A 6,022-nucleotide genomic window follows, 5' to 3' on the forward strand; every position below is an offset into this window, starting at 1 on the left:
TTGTTCTTTTATTTATTTATTTATTTTGTTTATTTATTTTTAATTTCCCCCTTCCTTCTCCTGGGGGCAGCAGCGTCTGATTCCGTGCCAGGCTGCCCCGAGAGGGGAAGAGGCCGGGGAAAGCGTAGCAGAAAAAGAAGCAAGGGAGCAAAAGGCTTTACTTAGCGAGAGTGGGGTTTAAGGCCGGGAGAGGCAGGCGGGAGCTCTCGCCCTGGGGCTGCTGCCCCCTCCCGACCTCTCCGGACGCCTGCCAGTACCGAAGCGCAGGGGGCGGCCGTAACCCTCCTTTCCCCTTCTCGGAGGGTGAACTACGGGCTCTTCCGGGGATTCTTGGTTGGTACAGATACTAGTAATGGGCAGCAGGGCAGAGTCTGCAAGGGGATACAAGCCACAGCTGCAACGTCTCCGTTCTCCAGCTGTTTAAATTTTTATTATTATTATATTACTATTATTATTATTATTATTATCATTATTACAATGAAATGCAGCAGGTCGAGACTTTGAACCCTTCCTCCAAACAAACGCCACAAGGGATCGGCAAACGCTTCTTCGGCGCGGCACCGTGTTTGCCCGGCTCCGCGCACGTCGCCCGGCAGGGACCTAGCCCTGGGCAAGCGGCTAGAAGCAGCGGGATACGACGGAGAGCAGCGGGGCAGGTTGGAGCGAGGAGGGGCAGGATGCGGCGGGGCGGGGCTAGGCAGTGTGCGAGGGGCGGCGGCAGCACCACGGACAGCTCCCGCTCCGCACAGCCTGCCTCGGGCTGACCAAAAAATACCCATTTCTTTGCGAATCTCACTGTTTACTATCAATAAGCTGAGTGCTTGTGTTGCGATGGAAGGTACAAAAACTTCCCCGGGTTGTTAGTGTGCGCGATCTTGTGCAAAGACTCTGAGGAAGTAAGAGCTCCTCACTTCATTCAGGTGTGTTTCACAATGTTTCTCGTTGAGTTTTGTAAGTGCCCTTGGGTCTTTCACTGTGAAGTATCACGAAAGCGACCTATTTCCTCATCTTAGAGCAAGTACCTTGGCCAGATATACGCTATCTCTAAGATCAGTCTCCTGGGAAGTTAGTAACCATAATTCCACGCCATATTACCATTGTCTACTTTCCAATTCCTTGACAATCATGCTGCCCACTTGTTTACCCACATCTCATCTGAAACAATTTGTACATATTATCAAAACAATGAAATTACTTTCTTGGTCTAACACTTTAGAATGATTCAGCCATACTACCAAGAAAGCTCTCTGTTTTCAGTACTGAACAGTGCAGGCAATTTCCACCAGCAGCTAACAGAAGACAGCTAACTGGCTTGGCCAGGGAAGATTGTCTAAGAAAAGGTTAAGCTTGTCATTTTATTTGCAACACATGGCATATTCCTGTAATTGAATCAGCCACCCTACTGCCAAATTACTCTTTTTCACTCACACTGGCTACGATTTCTATGCTCAGATAAATAGACATGAGTGCACTTTCAGTCATAGTAAAGAGCTTCTTGATTTAAATAATTGAGCATTTATATACAGTGAGGTAATTTCCTAGAGTTCTGGGACTTTTTATTTTATTTTATTTGTTTTCTTTTCTCTTTCTTTATTAATGAATTTGTTATTCAAGCACTGAGTGCCATAAAAATGAGAAAATAAAGATACTTCTGACCTCTATAATTAAAAAATAAAAAGAAACAAAAGGAAGAGTTAAATCTATATATGCTGATATGTGCACTGTACAGCAGAAATACCCAAGCAATGGATGCTATACTTAAGCCTTAAAAGGACTGCAAGCTAATTTTGACAGCAGCTGGAGTGATTAATGATATTGCAGAATCAGTTCAGTATAGATACTAGATTGAGCCTTATTCTCAACTACAGGACAGCCATGCATTAGTGGTAGAAAAACAATTCTGACAGGGCTTTGGTGCTAATGATATATCCATAAAGTAAAAACAAACAAAGAGGTCATGTCTACTGGAATTGTGTGAAAGTTTAAGCAGGACATGTTATTTTAACACACAAAAAGCATGAAAACCATGTCTAAAGGAAAACAGACTTTCTACTAACTTTGTCTGATTCTCTTATTACTACCGGGCTGTGAGGTAAAAAAGATAATCAAACACCAAAATATTCCTTCACATTGCTTTCAGAAGAGGCTGGCATTTCTTACAAACCTCAAGATGTAACACAGTCAGACACATGACTGACAAGGGAAAGAGTCCTTCTTGCAGTTCATATACCACACACTGTGAGGAGATAAAGAAGGGAAAAGAAGGCTGTCCTCGAAAAGGCTGGTTTTTCAAATCCGTTGCTTTTTCTCCTGTCCATGAACTGAAATTCATCCATTGGAGAAAATAATTTTTTAGTTGAAAACTGCTTGTTTTGGAGCTGTAATCTTAGGCAGTGTTTTCCTTTTGCCCTGGGTATGCAGTTGCTGGTAGAAGGACATTTTCACTGTCCAGTGATGGTGGCTGAAAGTGACTTCTTCCAGTTTCAAAAGTTAATCATGGAAGGGTGAGTTTACAATCATAAACTTAATAATTTAGGGCAGCATCATGCTTTTGTAATTGTATTAAAAAATGTGTGCTGCAGGTATATTAAATATGGATATGGTCATTGACAAAATGCCAAATTAATAAACCCCCTCAGCAAGTAGGTAGACCTGGAAAGCACTGCAATGATACTGATTTCTACAGTCAAAAGGAAAAAAGAGAAATGTTGAGAGATTCAGGAAGACAACTGTTAGTACGCATAATATGTAATCAGCTCAGTATTACTCAAAAGCTCCTTACCACAAAGGGAAATATTACTTACAGCAGATTTTCTCAGTTTTCACTGTTTTCACTCTAGAGAAACTGAAGTTCTTCCAGACCATTATTTTACAATTAGAACAAATAACTCAGTATCACAATGAAATGTAATTTAGTGTACATTAATGAGCTTTGGATTTTGAAAAACCTGTCAATATTTATTTCTTTCTGCAGAATAATCTTAATGTACCATGCTCTGTTAAAGTAGGTGCAGCTGTTTGTAGAAACCCCCATCATTAGTTATGTTACTGCTTTTACTGGGGAGAATAGATGTAATTGACTCCTTTAGGAAATCCCCAGGGATGTCTGCCAAGAAGAATGGGGTATCATAGGATAACAGGAATATATGGAGATACAGTGGTAAGGATTTGAGAAGAAAATAAAATCATGCAAAATAAACAAAACAGTCAGAAAGGTTTTAAAATCCTCAAGCTGGGTGATGATATGACTGCAAGAGCAGCAGGCTTCCAGTGTCCAGAAACACCAGCTGTTCACAGGCCATTCCTACTGACTGCACCTCCTGGTATAGTCACATGCTGGCTCTGGCAGTCTACTTACTGGTAAGGTGACCATTTAGTGTTCTATTCCAATCCTAATTGCCTTTATCAGGGAGACTTAACCTTAGCAGGGGAGAATCTGGCTTTGTGAAAAAGTCTGTTTCTTCCTTGATTTCTTCTGTTTGGTCTGTCAAGAAATTGGGCTAGTTGCCAATGGGCAGATAAAAATGCTATTGTCAGGTTTGTCACAGGCACATTTTCTTCCATCTAACACCTATCAAGGAGTTATGTTTGAAGTAAGAGGTTCTGTTATTCCCACAGCTAAGTCTTTTTCTTTGGGAGGGAGGAAGATAGACAGCACTGTTGACTTAGCTTTCCCTGTCCAGATCAAAATAAATATGCAAATTAATCAGAACAGAAAAATATGATGATTTTGGATTTCTTTCAAGTGGAAGTGTCAGCACTAGCTCCAATTTAGTTGTCTCTATTTTTAACAGTATTGAAACTATTTTTGAAGTAGATTTTCTCTTATTTTGCCTGGTTGTTCTTCATGTATTCTTTCAAACAGTGTAGACAAAAGCACTACAAAACACTGCACAGACACACATCTGGCAGTTTTATGGCTATTTGCATAGCTGTGTTTACAATGAGATCTCTGTGCACTGTTTCTCTTATTGAAGGTGTAAGCATTACAGGTTCAGTGAGAGAGACCTTGAAACTTGGTTCCAGGCTTGGTTACCATGTTGAAGATTATGTTTGCTTCACTGGGGCTCTTTGATAAAGCATTCTCCCAAAATATCTGAATCAGTGGCAGAGAAATCACTCAAACAAACAAAACGATTAACAAATTCAATTACTTTATTATGTCAGAAAGCTGTTTTGGCTGCAAGATACCAAAACACAAGCAGGTGCTAGCAGACTCTGGAAGCTACCCCTGATTTTGTTATTTGAGATTTACTTTTGTTCCACTAGAAAGAGTTAAGTGAATATTTCTGAGTTTTTTACTTGGCAGCTGTGCCTGTCCTACCTTCGAATACAGAACACAGGGAGGAAGTCAAGACAGTTTCTGAAAGCTGATCTGCAAATAATGGTATTAATTACTTTTTGTCTTGCTTTTATAAAACCCATGAGGTTTTAAGAAAAATAAAATCATTAAGAGTTTTCTTTCCCTCTAGCTCACTTTTCTCTGTATATCATCTTCAAAATTATTTGTTAGGAATACCAATACCTTCCCAAGCTGGCTGGCAGACCACTGAGGATACAAGGAGTCTGTATACTGTTGGTTCAGCTATTGCAAATCCCAAGCCATGGGTCACCATGTAACCCACTAAATTATCACACTATAAACCTCAAATATTTTGGTGATCTTTTGCTCACCTATTAATAATACCAGTTCCTAGGGTTGTATTTTCAATTCTACTGCAAAAGGCTAAAATTTTACCTAATCACATAAGCTGGGACTATTAAAAAAGCAGGAAACAGGATAATGTCACTCCCCAGACTGGCCACACCAAAGCACTTAAAAATTCATCAGCTACAGCATCTTTTTTCTAGAGCATTCATTAAATGCTAGAAATGTTTAGCTGAAAATAGAGTAGCATTTTCAATTGCTCACACATTCTCTTTCTAGATGTTGAACTTTCATTTCCTTGCTTCTTTGCATGTCATGATTTAACCCATTCTGCAGGCTTCATACAGCCTTCCAAACTGAAGTAGATATGTGCTTTGAAAACTCCTTGGGAAGTAACTTTGTTTCCAGCTTTACCTGGCGTCTTTTAAACACCAGAAATAAGTCTGCCCCTGGCTTTGTCTTTTGCTATTTATCATTCAAAGCCCTTATGCAATGGCTGTATGGCAGAAACATGGAGATGTAGATGATATCTGAAGCTTTGGTCAAACCCCACTTCAGGCAGCCAGAAGAATATGCTTTTTGTGCAGGGATGAGATGGTCCTTGGTGTTCAGATTCTTTTACTATCGTGCAGTTTTTACATACAGTAACACGTCTGGCTAGACCCGTTATAGAGTTAACTTGTGTTTACACAAGTGTTTACACAATTAAAATACGCTTCAGTAAAATGTTGAGAATTCATTACATGTGCAGCATCTGTCCATGCCACATGTGCTTTGTAGAGTTCACACTTGCTGCTGAAATGCTTATGCTGGGTGTATCAGGTATTGTTAAGTCTTCCCTACATCTCTAAGATGTGATTTAGTCTCTTTCCGTGATCCACTTTGGGTTTACTCATGTTTCTGACTCATGTCTGGGGACCTGAAGTATACCCCTTCTACAGTTTTGGACACAGTTAAATGCTGTGTTGCATGTACACAAATATTTTAATCCTCAGTGACAAAGTTTTCTGCGTAAGAATCTTTAAATCCAAAATCAGTTATTAAACCACTTTCGTTGTTCTTGGATGTCATAATTACTGATAATCAAGGAGACACCATAAGCTCAGGGAAGGCCTGCCTTCATACTCTGTTTCTAAAAGCCCATGACCTTGGACTTAAGATGCGGCAGGTTTCTGTTTAACATGTGAGCACAGGTGCTTTCTGTAAATAGAATAATGAAAGAGATTTGCATTATAATTTGTCAAAGTGTCAGTCAAATGTGAGTAGATGGAACACTGCATGTGTTTTAGTATCAAGTATTTTAAGGTAAGCTCAGTGAAATCACTATCTTGACACAAAATATTTTGAAATAACTTAAAATTTATAATTTGGTGA

Source organism: Lathamus discolor, chromosome Z, assembly GCF_037157495.1.
Source record: "Lathamus discolor isolate bLatDis1 chromosome Z, bLatDis1.hap1, whole genome shotgun sequence".
In the NCBI taxonomy this organism is placed as follows: Eukaryota; Metazoa; Chordata; class Aves; order Psittaciformes; family Psittacidae; genus Lathamus; species Lathamus discolor.